The sequence below is a fragment of the Microtus ochrogaster genome, assembly GCF_000317375.1.
Source record: "Microtus ochrogaster isolate Prairie Vole_2 chromosome 14 unlocalized genomic scaffold, MicOch1.0 chr14_random_2, whole genome shotgun sequence".
Classification (NCBI taxonomy): Eukaryota; Metazoa; Chordata; class Mammalia; order Rodentia; family Cricetidae; genus Microtus; species Microtus ochrogaster.
This window is the reverse complement of record NW_004949097.1, coordinates 12,919,648-12,934,828: the sequence shown is the minus strand read 5'-3', so window position 1 is coordinate 12,934,828 and position 15,181 is coordinate 12,919,648. Positions and strand designations below refer to the sequence as shown.

At 47.3% G+C, this 15,181-nt stretch overlaps 1 protein-coding gene across 1 annotated transcript in view; it reads left to right on the top strand.

Annotated features, from left to right (window-relative positions):
* Itpr2 (inositol 1,4,5-trisphosphate receptor type 2) overlaps window positions 1-15,181 on the top strand; it is a 408,993-nt gene that overhangs the window by 30,077 nt on the left and 363,735 nt on the right. The gene's annotated exons all lie outside the window — the stretch shown is intronic.

Genomic DNA, 15,181 nt, shown 5'->3' with positions numbered 1-15,181 from the left:
CTTCTTCTTCTTCTTCTTCTTCTTCTTCTTCTTCTTCTTCCTCTCTCTCTCTCTCTCTCTCTCTCTCTCTCTCTCTCTCTCTCTCTCTCCAGACTTTCTCCATATAACCATCTGGCCGTCCTGGAACTCACTTTGTAGACCAGGCCTTGCATCACCATGTGCTAGGCTTTGACTGTAAGCATCTTTGGGAGGAAGGGGTCTATTTTAGCTCACAACTCTTGGCCACATCCATCACAGAAGGAATTCAGGGCTGGAATTCAAAGCAGGAGCTGAAGCAGAGGCCATGGAGGGGGCTGCTTCCCTGCTTGCTCCCCGGCTTGCTCCCCGTGGCTTGCTCAGCCTGCTTTCTTCCACAGCCCAGGCCCACCCCTGGCCAGGGGTAGCACTGTTCAAAGTAGGCTGATCCCTCACACACCAACTACTAATTAAGACAAATCTGATGGAGGCATGATTTCATTTTGTTTACAACAGAGTAAAGTTTCGTTGTGTATATATATGCCACATCTCATCATCCGTTCATCTGTTGACGGACGGGAACCTGGAATCTCCATTTCATGGGTATTGTGAACACACCAGCAATAAACATGGATGTCCAAGCATCTCTGCAGGAGGCTATAGAGTCCTCTGGACAGAAAGCCAGGAGTGGACAGCTGCTTCATATGGTAGCTGTATTTTTTTTAGAATGCAGAACCACCAGCCCGGGGATGACACCACCCACAATGGGCTGAGCCCATCCATGTCAATCACTAATTAAGAAAATATCCTACAGGCTTGCCTACCGCCCCATCTTCTCAATTGAGGGTCCTTCATCTTCTGATGATCCCAACTTCTGTCAAGTTGACATAAAACTAGCCAGCACACAGTTCTTTATATATTCTAAATTTTAACTTCCCTGTCTGGGGTGTGGCTGACCTGGAGTGTCCCCCATTCTGTCCGTTCTGCTGATGGTTCTCTTTGCTGTGTGGAAGCTTCTCAGCTTTTTGGAGTTCAGTTTCATCATTCTTGCTCTGTCTCCTGTGCTGTTGGAGTCCTGTTTAGAAGGCTCCAGAGAGAATAGTCTACAAGGCAAACTGGGACAGCGTGGTGTTTGTAATGGGGAGAGCTGACTGCATTGTCTGAGGGCTGTATTGTCATCTAAAGTGGGCCACCTGTCGGGAGCCTCCAAGGGCATCTGCCACTGTCCCAGGAGAGCTGAGCTGGACAGTAAGAACAATGCCCCCTAGGGAGGGTTTGTTAGCCTTTCTGTCTTCTGAGGGATGGCCACTGCTGCTGCCTTTGTCATTATACAAGTGTAGTTAAGTTATAATAAAAAACCATAATGAGTTTCTATTAAGTATTAAATGCTCTACCCCTTACACCCAACCCTCTTCTGGGGCAGAATTCTTTTCATTTTATTTTTGTTTATTAGTCACTGAATTTTACCCCTAGAAGACCCCTTCTTCCCCCTTGAAAATGTCCATTGGATACCGTGGGCTGAGATAGCCGAGCTCTCTCTGGGATCATAAAATCAAACTTGGTTCCCAGGGGTGTCCCGAGTCTTTGTGCTCTGGCTTTCGGCACCCAGAGTCCCCCGTCTTCAGGGGACTTTCCCTCTCCACAGAGCAGGCTGTGTGCAAGCGGATTACTCTGGAGAACCTGAAGAGCCAGAGCTAACAACTCTGTGCCCAAGAGGCAAAGAGATCAGATGCCTGGGCCCTTGTTATCCAGTGGGCAGGGCTTCAAGGTGTCAATCATTCTGAGCTGGAGCCTGGCTACCCTGTAGTCTGACTTAGCTCACCACCCTGCTGACTGGCTCTCAGTTCCTGCTTCCACTTTAAAACCAACCCCCCTGTCTCTCCACTATCACCAGAGAAGGCTGATATCCTTTCCTGTCAGGACCCAGAGATCCCCTTGTCTGAAACCCCAACTCTTCTGTATGATTTATGGGTTCTCATCCTGGCAGAGGCCAGAGCCCAAGTCTCTGAATTTGACTCCCTCTGTGCTGGTTTCCCCAGCGGCCGGCAGCAAACTTTCCCAAACGTGGCTGTTGTTCAGCCTTGGGCGGCTTGTTGTTGCAGCTCTGCCAGCCCTTGCCACTGCCTGTGTCTCTCTCCTGCCTCCTCTTCAGCTATAACAGCCATTGCAGGTTCCCAGAGCTGACTCACAAGCCCAGCATGCCCAGACTGCTCTGCTAGTCCCAGAACTGCACTGTTCCTTTCTTAGCTGCTGTGAAGGGACAGGACCATCACCCCCTCGGTTCCTCTCCTTCAGTTGGGCGTATGCATTCTCTAGTTAATTTGAACAGTTTTCCCTTTTCAGCAGTGCAATGTGACTCCAGGTCAATTCCTCCGATTAAAGAGAAATTAGCTTTTTTGGACCTAAAGTTCCAAATTGGCCAAAGTAATGATTTCTCCAACTATGCACAATTGGGAAGTTTCCTGCGGCTATGTCATGAGAACTTTTACCTTTGGAGAGGGTCTAGGCAATGTCCACCCCTTCCTTCAAAAGTTCTAATGGCAAACCCAGACCTCTCCCTGGGGAACCAATGAGTTTACTGAACTTACATACAGAGCATGGGGAGGGGTCACTAGTGGGAGTGTGGGTGACTTAAAGTCCTGCCAAGGTGGGCTGCTTCAAACGTGGATGACTCCTCTGTGTCTGTGTAGACATATGTGTACTCAAACCCCTCCCTGACACCCTGAGGGCCCTGTGCCATTAAGACAGAAATATGTGCATTAGCTGGCTGCTCAGGCAAGGGTTCAATGACCCTCCCACCAGCTCCTGCTCTGAAGGAGTGTCTGCAGCCTGCCAGCCTGCAGCCCGTCAATTTGTAGCCTGCTAGTCTGCAGCCTGCCAGTCTGCAGGGCATCAGTCTGCAGCCCGTTAATCTGAAGTCCATCAGTCTGCAGCCCGCCAGTCTGCAGCCCGTCACACCTACTGCGATGATCTGCAAGCGGGCACAGCTGACCTGATGAGGAAGGTGGCGGTTTGTCTTGGAGGACAATGACATCACAGTTGCCTTGTCAGCAGAGAAAACCAATTTGTCGCTAAGCAAACTTCCAGAGGTTCTTACAGCCTCCTGCACAGTTAGCTCCAGAAGGAATCATTCAAGGGCAACACTGTAAAGGAAAACAGTGGCTTTGTGTTACATAAGCTGAGGTCCTTTGCTAATCAGATTCCTTGTTTGATTTATTCAACCTACTTGATTTTGATATATATTTGATTTAGGGTCTTAGGTGGGGCAAGGTCACCTTGAATTTGCTATGTAGCTCGGGATGGCCTTGAACTTTGACACTCCAGTCTCCACCTCCCAAGTGTTGGGATTATAGGTGTGTGACACCATGCCTGGCCTTCTCTGTTTTTTAAAAAAAAGATTTGGGATAAAGATGTGTGCGCAGCAGAAACTCGTCCTCTTCAGTTTCCTCAAATACTGTTTATCAGCTGGGCTTCACATTGTTGTGGTCAAATGCCCGAGAAGAAACCCATCCAGAAAGGAAGGGTTTCCTCGGGCTCATGGTTTGTGGAGTCAGGGAAGGCGCGATGGCAGGAGCAGCTTTGGGCTGTGGCAGCAGGAGTGGCCGGGTGCCTGCTCACATCTGGGCAGGTCAGGAAGCAAAGAAAAGGAACTGGGGGCCTCTGTTGGCTGCGGGCCTCTGTTGGCTGTCTTGTTCTGGGGTGAGCCACTTTCAGGCGGTGTCTCCCTCCTCAGTCACAGACTTGCAGACAGGCCCAGTCTCCTCGGCGACTCCAAACCCAGCCGCTGACAGGGATGGGAAGCAGCTCACGCGTCATCTGTCCACACTGAGAATTTGCTGTGTGTGCTGCTGGTTACTAAACTCTAGACCTCATTTGGATTATACTGTTGTTTTCCTACTCTTCCATTTTTCCCACGATCCCTGCTGTAGTTGGTCACCTTGTCCTTCCCAATCTCTCAGGGTTGCAATGCTTCTTCAGTCTTTATTGCTTTTGCCCTTGGTACTGTTGAAGAGTACAGCCAGACATTTATTGACTTTCTTTTGGTTTGGCTCTTTGTGGTGTTTTGCTTACAGTTCTCTTGGCTGGGGGTTAAAGTCTGGGGACGCATACCTCAGAGGTCATGTGCACGTCCCTGTACCGCACAGGTCATGATGTCAACATGGTGATTACTAGTCTTGTGTTTTGATGTACAATTTCACATTCCTTGTGTTCTGTGAAGAGAGTTACTTTCATTTATATGTTATGTTGGCTTTAGAGTGTTTTCCTTCCTATCTCCCCTTTGTATTTCTTCTTTTTCTGGAAAATCTGTGTTAGCCACTGTATGGTCCTTTTCAGTCAGGAGGAGACGCTCGCCTACATGAGAGAAGCTGGCTTACATGTCCTTCTGTGACCCTAGGGGTGAGGGGACAGAGACATGATGGTGAAGCCAAGCAGCCTGTCCCCAGGGGAGCCTGTCCCCAGGGGAGGCTGTCCCCAGGAGGGCCAAGGAGGGAGGCGGTGGCCCCTGACTGATCAGGTTCTCCACAGTGTTGGGCTTTTTGGACTAGAATGTTCCAGCTCTTAAGATTCTGAAGTTGTTGACCCATGCCTGTTTCATAACCCACCAAGCCTATCACAGGGCCACACTTGGCAAGCAACAGATGTTTAGAGGTCATAAGTTATGGTGCTCCAGGACCTGGAATTTAAAGGAAGAATTTCTATTCTGTGCAATGAAAAGAGCAGGTGGCAAAAAATCGGGGGCTTGAGTATGACCAATAGCAAAGTCTTTACCTGCTTCCTTTTCCGGTGACTACAGAGGACGTTTTGAAGGCATGACCTTCCCTTTGCCTTCATTCATGGAGGTTATACACTCAGGCACACAAACGAAGACTTACTAATGTGTACATGTGTGCACATGCATGCATGCAAGCGTGTGTGCATGTGCATGTGTACGTGTGTGCGTGTGAAGTCAGAAGTCAATTTGAGATGAACCTGGAGCCCCTCATTTCAGACAGCCTGGTTGACCTTTGTTCCTGAGGCCAACTGTCCCCAGTTACAGATGGACACAGTCACCCCAGCTTTTTACATGGGAGATGGGGATCTGAATTCTGCTCTTCAAGCATGTGTGACAGGCTCTTTAGCACAGAACCATCGCCTCAGGCCCCAGTGGTTGACTTTTTATGTTGCTGAACATACCAGTCTTTTCTAGTTCTAGCACTCTTATGTTAGAATACCCCGAAAAAACACTCACCACCTCCATCAACCCAACAGTTGCCTTGTGGAAGTCCTTCAGATTTAGCATTCAGATCATTTTTTATTTTTATTTTGAGACAGGGTCTCAGGTTTCCCAGGCTGCCCTCAAACTTGCTAGGGAGCAGGTTTGGACTTCTTTGAGGGATTATCAGAACGCCCACCATTCTGAGCTTAGTGTCGTGCCCTTTTCTCTTTGCACACAAACACAAACTGTTTCAGGTTTGAAACCAACTAGCCTAATATATTGTGCTTTGATACTTCGTGCTTCAGGCTTCCTAGGCTTCTTTCGTCTGTCCTCGGAGATTGCAGCTATCCAGATTTGGAGTTCCGAAATCTGCGGGAAATGAGGTCTTGCAGCCATCATAAGGTCACTGACCTTTGAGGCAGAGTTGAAACCAGAGCCAAGGTTCACCGCCCTGCAGATCTTTGAACTTTGCTTGCCTGGAAATTCTACCTCCTGTTCACAGCCCCACGAGGGAGTCTGAACCCCTCCTGCATTAGGCATTTGTCTCACGTGAATTGTGATTATCTGCAGCTTCTTCTATGGCCTTTTATATGCCGCAGCTGTAGGTTCCTCAGGGATTCTCTGGCCATCATAGGGCCTTGGTTGTTTTCTTCCGAGGTCCCTGTTGGTTAGGTTGACACTTAATAGGTACCAAGGACTGAACACAGTTAAGTTTATTCTAGGGAGACGCCATCTTGGTCCTGGAGACTATATGTGCATATTAAGGGAATGTCTCCTTGCATTTTCCAGTGGACCCGACTCTGGTGTAATGATTTGTTGCTCAGACCGACAGCTGCCTGGATCTGTGCTATGACCTGTAAGCATTCTTCACGGGTGTAGGTGGTGGGCATTTGTGGAAGGCACCCTGATAACTGCTGATCCCCTATCCCTAATCTCCCAGCTGGTGTGGAAATGGGATAATGAGTTTGTTACTTTCTTCAGTGAGACCTCAGAGAAGAGCTGAGGGTGAGAAGTGGAGTCCCGTGCCCGTTTTTTTCCCGTGAAGCTACCCAGGATTATAGAAATTGTGTATTTTCTAGTGCTAGAGAGATGGCCCAGTGGTTAAGAGCACTGGCTTCTCCCAGTAACCACATGGTTTCTCCCAAACATCTGTAACTCCAGTTCTAGGGAATCTAATGCCCTCTTCTGACCATGAGCACTGGGCATACACACATAGGCAAAGCACCCATACACATAGAATAAAATAAATAAATCTAAAGCACTTAGTGTCCATTAAAAGAAGGTTCTTGTGGTTTTGAGTGATAAGGAAAGGGCTGTTTTGGAAGTTTCATAAATTGTTGAAAGTCTCACAGTGAACTGTGCATCTAAAAGATGAATACTGCATGAACTTTGACTAAGTTGTAGATTTAAGTGTTAAGTTTAATTACCGCCCCATAAGTAAGTAGGGGGAGGCTAGAAAGATGGCTCCATGAGTAACGATGTTTGCTGGAGAGGCTTACACCCTTGGTTTGATCCCTGGGACCCATAAAAATCTCAGTGTGGCAGGACTGTGGTGCGCACCTTTAATCCCAGCACTCGGGAGGCAGAGGCAGGTGGATCTCTGTGAGTTCAGGGCCAACGTGGTCTACAGAGTGAGTTCTAGTTACAGCTAGGGCTGTTAGACAGAAAAACCGTGTCTTGGAGAATAAAACAAATCAAAACAAAACCATCTGGATGGGTAGCTGTGTCCGCCACTCTTAGGGGAGAGGCAGAGACAGGAGGATTGCCTGGAAGCATGAAGGGGTTAGCCTGGAGCACATTAGTGCAGAAACGAGAGATCCAGCCTCAGCAAGGCTGAAGGCAGGAACCAACTCCTAAAAGCTGTCCTCTGACCTCTGCATGTGTGCTGTGGAGTGCACAGCTGCAGCCATGCAGCCACGTCAGGCACACATGTACAGCTGGCAAACCAAACAGAGGCTCATGTCATATGTTCATGCACACATGTACAGCTGGCAAATCTAACAGAGGCTCATGTTGTATGTTCATGCACACATGTACAACGGACGATAAATAAAGAATAAACTCATGTCATATGTCCATGCGCACATGTACAACGGACGATAAATAAACTCATGTCATATGTTCATGTGTCACAGTCTCCTTTCAAGCTGCACATGAAGTTATTGGTCTAAATTCATACTAAGTACTGAATAAATATTAAAATATTATAATCTGAGCATTTTAATAGCTCCCACTGCAATAGAGAGTTTTGGGGGCTTGTAGTAATACGAGCGTCGGGGCTGAGTCCCCAGCACCCCAGCCGCCTGCCCGGCTAGCTTATGCCCGAAATAACAACACACAAACTGTATTCATTTAAACACTGCTTGGCTCTTTAGCTCTAGCCCTTTTCTCGGCTAACTCTCGCACCTTGACTAACCCATTTCCAATCATATGTGTCGCACCCCAAGGTGCGCTTACCGGGAAGATTCTAGCCTACGTCCATCCTGGGTCAGAGCTTCATCGCGTGTGCCTCAGAGAGCAGAGCTCTCGCCTCTGCCCACAAGAGTGGAGCATCTCGTGTCTGTCTGAGGCGTCTGCCCCCGAGAGGAGAGCTGTCGAGTCTCTGAGCTCACTTCCTCTTCCTCCCAGCGTCTGCTCCTCCCACCTATGTTCTAACCTATCAGGTCAAGCAGCTTCTTTATTTAATCAACCAATGACCTTCCTCCATCAGGGGCTGGCTCGGTAGAAGCCACTTGTAGAAGGCCTGAGTTTGGTTCCCAGCACACACACGAGTGGTTTCACAACTACTTGTAGCTCTGGCTCCAGAGAACCTGACATACTCTTCTGACCTCCATGGACCACACAAATGTGCATAATTAAGAACAAATCTTTTTCTTTTGTAAAGGTTTGTGTATATGAGGGTTTGCCCACGTGTGTCTGCAGTATGTGTGTGCAGCGCCTTCAGAGGCCAGAGGAGGGTGTTGGCTCTCTTGGAGCTGGACTTACAGGTGGTTGTGAGCCACACAGGGTGGGCTTTGGGTCCTGTGCAGGAGGAGCAGCACTTTGAGATGGCGCTGGGCCATCTCTCCTGCTCCAAAACAAGTCTTTTTAAAAAGGGGGTCAAATGTGGAAATTCTCAGCTTAGAGTGTTTAAAATGGTCTTTTTGTTCGTGATCTCACATGATCTAGTGCCACCCTGTTTTGCCAAAGTGTGTGCCATACTTTAGCATGGGAATTCCATGCTTAGGTCATGCAGTCAGTCAGTAAGGTGGTGGGTTTATGACCTTCCCTGCTAAACTGTCTTGGAGACAGTCAACACCTGTCAGTTGTGGATTGTCTCTTCATAGTACACTATCCAGACAGGTTGGAGATAACTATGGTTCCCAGGGAGTTTATAATCTAATGAGGGAGATAAGAGATGTTTACAAATAGTTATAACTCAAGGTAGGAAGAGATAAGGGCTAAATAAAAAGCCTTGGCGGAGGTGTTGTGGGAGGCTGGAGGTTTTAGCTTCCTGCTTTCAGTGCAGCCCATGCTCCTTAGTGAGACTGCACTTCTCTCGGGAAGATTGGACCTGAGGGAGGGGCACAGCTCTCAGGAGTATGTTCTCTGCTCACTGCAGTTAGTATCTCGTGGGAATGACCGGTGTGCACTGCAGCATCCTGATGCCTCCTTGAACCGTGAGGGGTTGGGTGAGCCCCACTGTTCTACTGAGTGCACCAGAGATGTGACCCCCACAGATCTGGTGGGGGGCAGGTGATCATAGGGAATCAACAATGGATGATGACCAAAGACCCATCAATAACAATATTTACCTAGTCCTCACTGTATGCCACCTGCTTTTCTAATTGCTTTATACCATTAAATTATTTAATCCCGTCTAATTAACCATATTTTAATAAAATTTCATTATCTGCTGTAATAGGAATCCCAAATCCCCCCCTTTCAAACAAACCTTAAACTCTTCCGATGGTTGTGGGACAGACTGGGGAGGCAGCAGCAACCATGTCCACTCGCCCCAGACAAGAGTCCACAAAGTAACTGCTGTGTCAGTGTTCAGTTTGGTTGACCAGTGAGTTTTCACTGGGGCTGCTCACAGGAGGATGGGTGAAAGGCCCTTTGCAAGGAGTAAGGAAAGCCCTGAAGTAGCTACATCTCCAGAAAATCCATCCCGGCACAGGTGACCCCGGGAGTATCACTCTTTCCGCAGTTTGGCTGCTCAGGGTCTCCAGCCTCAGCAACCGTTTAATCCTTTTTATAATGTTGGGATGGACCCTAAGGAATCTTCCAGGCTCTAATTTTCTTCTGGTACCTGGACTTCAATTTACCTCCTGTTTATACAGGGGACTCCTGGGGCAAGTGTTTCAATTTGGAGAGAATGTTGCAGTTCGGAGAAACAAGCCATATGACATCCATGACTTATTTCCGTCAAAGGTTTAATAGTTGCTAGGTGACGGAGCTGCTACAAATTAAATTAAATAAAACATTTTGAAGAGCCCCTCTAAAATTACCATACTATAGGCATGTTTAAAAAGATTTGTTTTGGGGCTGGAGAGATGGCTCAGAGGTTAAGGACACAGTATGCTCCTCCATAGAACCAAGGTTAGATTCTCAGTACCCACATGCAGCTCACAGCCATCTGCAACTCCAGATCCAGGGTTAGGGTTAGCACTACAGCATCTTCTCCTGGACTCCGAGGATGCCAGGTGCTCACGTGGTACACAGACATACATGTGGGCAGCACACCCATTCATACAAAATAATAAGATAATTAAAAATTTTAAAAGATTTATTTGATAGATCCATTTATTTATTTATTTATTTATTTATTTATTTATTTATTTATTTATTTAAGATTTCTGTCTCCTCCCCGCCACTGCCTCCCATTTCACTCCCCCTCCCCCGATCAACTCCCCCTCTCTCCTCAGCCCAAAGAGCAGTCATGGTTCCCTGCCCTGTGGGGAGTCCAAGGACCTCCCACCTCCTTCCAGGTCTAGTAAGGTGAACATCCAAACAGCCTAGGCTCCCACAAAGCCAGTACGTGCAGTAGGATCAAAACCCAGCTCCATTGTTCTTGAGTTCTCAGTAGTCCTCATTGTCCGCTATGTTCAGCAAGTCCGGTTTTATCCCAGGCTTTTTCAGACCCAGGTCAGCTGGCCTTGGTGAGTTCCCAATAGAACATCCCCATTGTCTCAGTGTGTGGGTGCACCCCTCGCGGTCCTGAGTTCCTTGCTCGTGCTCTCTCTCCTTCTGCTCCAGATTTGGACCTTGGGGTTGTAGTCTGGTGCTCCAATGTGGGTCTCTGTCTCTGTCTCCTTTCATCGCCTGGTGAAGGTTAATATCCAGGAGGATGACTATATGTTTTTCTTTGGGTTCACCTTCTTATTTAGCTTCTCTAGGATCACGAATTATAGGCTCAATGTCCTTTATTTATGGCTAGAAACCAATTATGAGTGAATACATCCCATGTTCCTCTTTTTGGGTCTGGCTTACCTCAGGTAGTGTTTTCTATTTCTGTCCATTTGTACGCAAACTTCAAGAAGTCATTGTTTTTTACTGCTGAGTAGTACTCTAATATGTATATATTCCATACTTTCTTCATCCATTCTTCCATTGAAGGGCATCTAGGTTGTTTCCAGGTTCTGGCTATTACAAACAATGCTGCTATGAACATAGTTGAGCATATACTTTTGTTGTATGATAGGGCATCTCTTGGGTATATTCCCAAGAGTGGTATTGCTGGGTCCAGGGGTAGGTTGATCCCAAATTTCCTGAGAAACCGCCACACTGCTTTCCAAAGTGGTTGCACAAGTTTGCATTCCCATCAGCAATGGATGAGTGTTCCCTTTACTCCATATCCTCTCCAGCAAAGGCTGTCATTGGTGTTTTTTTATTTTAGCCATTCTGACAGGTGTAAGATGGTATCTTAAAGTTGTCTTGATTTGCATTTCCCTGATCGCTAAGGAAGTTGAGCATGACCTTAAGTGTCTTTTGGCCATTTGAACTTCTTCTGTTGAGAATTCTCTGTTCAGCTCAGTGCCCCATTTTATAATTGGGTTGATTAGCCTTTTACAGTCTAGTTTCTTGAGTTCTTTATATATTTTGGAGATCAGACCTTAGTCAGTTGCGGGGTTGGTGAAGATCTTCTCCCGGTCAGTGGGTTGCCTTTTTGTCTTAGTGACAGTGTCCTTTGCTTTACAGAAGCTTCTCAGTCTCAGGAGGTCCCATTTATTCAATGATGCCCTTAATGTCTGTGCTACCTGTTAAGTGTACCTGAGACTACAGAACCTACCAGGAACTCATTCTAGAGAAATGAATTCTCCCTCGTTCTTAGAAGCCATTAATTAACTTTAGTTGTTTTTTTACGAGTGGGGCCTTGTGTTCATCCACATTAGTACAGCTCAGATGGAAAGGTATCCTGGTAGCCAGGAGCCAAGAATACCACAAAGTCACACTACACAACAAATGTCACAGAAGAGATTGGGAGAGAAAAACCAGGAGGGTGGCTGCCTCTGCTTGGGTGACAGACAGCAGCAAATGGAGCAGGATCCAGGGCTTATCTAGGGTTTCTTGGGAAGGAGGTGGGACTTTCCAGGGTGGAGATTGGTGGGATTTCAGGTCCAGAGATTGGGCTTTTTACTCCGTAGGGTGAGGGCAGGGTCCAGCATTTGGGGCAGTTAGAGTGTTCTGTGGGTGGAACCTGGCGGTTAGAGGTCCTGGGGGAGGGGCCTGGCCCTTGTGCAGCTAGAGGGGCTTACAGACCTGTCATCTGGAGTTGTCCTTATGCCGGTTGTTGGGAGTTCAGGGGAGCTCCCCTACTGTCTGGCAGCAGATGTCCTGGTCTTCTAGCTCTTGTGATCTTTCTGCTTCTTGCTGTTTTCCCTGGACTTAGGTGTAGTGGTAGCCTTGTAGATGTGTCAGTCGGGGTTAGTTTTGCACATCTTCTCTACAGTGTGAGCTGTTGTGGGCTACACTTAACTGTGAGTTTAAGGATAAGTAATCAGAACACAGAGACTGCATGGTGGAGGTGGGCTTCCCTTTAGGATCTCTGACCTCTCCAGCCTTTGGTTGTTGGCTAGGTTTAGAGTACCAGACCTGAATTCCCTCTCACAGAACAGGGCTAAAGTCATACTTGACAGGTGTTGATTACCCCAAAGATAACAACGCCACTATTGCACCACTGGGAAGTGCTTACCAGGACAGTCGCCAGTGTGGTTGTAGGCTCTACAGCTAGGGAGTGTTAGGGTTTAAATAAAATGCTGCAGGTTCCCCAAGGGGTGCAGCGGCAGAAACACTGCAGGTCCCTGAGCAGTGGCAGAGAACAGAGAACAGAGTCCCAGAGCCAGCAGCGGAAGGCAAAGGGAAGTGGGTCCCGAGACCATGGAAGGCCACGAAGGCAGCTGGGTCCCAGGCAGGGAGCCACATGGTGGGTGAGAGACTGGAGATGGATCGCCACAGGTCTCCAAAGGCTGATCCTGGGCAGGGAGTCATGCATTGGGTGAGGAACAGAGACATGGTTAGGAATGCTATGCAGAGTGAAGTTGGATATTTATGTAGTGAGTTATGGAAGGGAAGGGGAGAAGGTGGAAGATCAGAGAGAGAGGTAGAAAGAGAGAGAGAAAGAGAGAAGGGAAGAAGTGGGGAGAAGGGAGAGGCAGAAGCTACCTCTTCAAGAGAGAGATGGAAAAAGAAGGACTCAGGCTGCAGGCAGGAAGGAAGATCCACTGCCTTGGTGGTGGATTCGAGTCACAGCACCAATGTAATGGTTTAAGTAACATGCTTCATGTCCCTGAGCGGCAGCAGGCAGTGGGTCCCGAGACCATGGCAGGCCATGAAGGCAGTGGGTCCCAGCTAAGAGATGGAGATGGATAGGCTCGCCATGCTGAGTGAAGTTGGATATTTATTTAGTGAGTTATGATGGAAGGGAAGGGGAGAAGGGGGAGGAGCAGAGAGAGAGAGAGAGAGAGAGAGAGAGAGAGAGAGAGAGAGAGAAGGGGGAAGGGGAGAAGTGGGGAGAAGGGAAAAACAGAAGCTGCCTCTTTGAGAGAGGGAGAGACAGAAAGAACTCAGGCTGGAAGCTGAAGATCAGCTTGCCTCATTGGATGGGGAGGAGGTGGGCGTGGCTTGTCTCTTAAAGGGACAGACAGATCATTACAGGTAGGATTGTTGATTCTTTTTTTCTCTTGGCAGTTTACCCAACTATGAGAGATAGTTCTCAAGGAGGAGGCTTCTGGGTCAGTTCAGTTGGAGTCTCCTAAATTCTGTATGCTACGGTGTCTTTAGTAATAGGGTCTTCTCTTCAAAATCTGGGAGGCAACCAGGAGCAATGTCAATAGCCTATGTTGTTGGGGAGCCTCGTGGACCCCCCACTCCGACAAAGTGCTATTTTAAGTGGAAATATGCAGGGCTAGGCTGGTGTTCCTACATCTTGAGTTAGCTGTACCTCGGGTCTCTCCCTCCTGAGTGTTAAAAAGATCAAAAGTCCTGCTTTGTATGTAGAAGTCCCATGCATCTCTTTGAAACTACATAATCCTTAACATTTTTTCAAGTTAGTAAGATATTTTAGATGGAGGACTGATTTCTGATTTGTGTATTCCAGTGCATTCTAGACCCAAGTTGATGGACTGCCTTCCTCCTTAGGTGTTGACACGGTGATCCAGCGGTTTTAAGGTCTCCTCTGATCAGGCGCTCTTGTTTATAGTCTGTGGTTTTCCTGGTAAATACAGCTATTTCAGAAGAAAGCAAACCCTTACTGGCGGGTGGTGATGTTTGTTTTACAAATGCTTGAAAGTGGTTTGGAAGCTGTCTTCCAAAGAATAAGGTGCATAATAATCTCACAAAGCCGCTCTGGGCCACTGCGATCCAGTCTTAGCTGGCTGCACACCACGGGAGGTGGTTACACTTCTGTTTGCAGAGACCCAAGAACAGGGGAACACTGGAAGAAGACAAGTTGACCTGGAGAATGTCCTGCCCTGGAATCACAGAGGGCTGAACAAAGCGGCATCTTGGGGTAGCGTGTAACGTGGTTGTGAACTGCTATCCTGCTTTTGGTAGGTGTCCTTCATGAAGTCTGGGCAGTTTTCTGTTCGGAAGAAGCCTCTTGGTTAAGCATCTTGAACTGATTGTATCTGCATAATTAAATACCCAGATGTGGAAAATTTTGGAAGAGAAGTTGTTGAAAAGAGTTGGTTGTGTGGCTAGATTCTGAAGTGTGGTTGTAGACAAAAGAAAAAAAAATCCAGTTTTTCAAAAGTCACATTGAGAAACAAACAAAACTAGCTGTCATAGTGACCCAGTGTGTGAAACCATAGATACAATAGCAGCGGACTGGAGATGACGTTTAGTGTAAAACAGTAACAAAAAGGCTTTTAGTTTCTACTGTTAACTGTATTGTTGTGTATGAGATTATGTTGTATAGTGTGTGCATGGATGTGTATTCCTAGGTATGTCTGTATATAATGTGTGCATTTGTGTGTATTCCTAAGTATGCCTGTATATAATGTGTACATGGGTGTGTATTCCTAAGTATGTTTGTATATAATGTGTGCATTTATGTGTATTCCTAGGTTTGTCTGTATATAATGTGTGCATGGCCAGAGGCCAACATTATATTTAAAGTAATTTAAGTTGAATTTTACCTATCACTTATTTGTGCACACACACACACATATACACATACATACACACATACACACACATACACACACACATACACACATACACACACATACACACACACCACACACACATCATCTGTGTGCAGCTTCTGGGGATCTAACTTAGGTCATTAGGCTTGTACATTGGGGCAGCAAATGCCTCTGCTGAACCTGGAGCTTGCCGTTCAGCCAGGCTGGGGGGCCAGTGAGCCCCAGGAATCCTCCTATCTCTGTTTTCCCAGTTCTGGGATTGTACGCATGTGCTGAGAATCTGAACTCAGGTTCTTATGCCTGTAAGGTCAGGTTTGAACTATCCAAACCGTCACCCAGCCCCTAACTCCTATTCCTGTAAGGTCAGGTTTGAACTATCCAAACCGTCAACCAGCCCCTAACT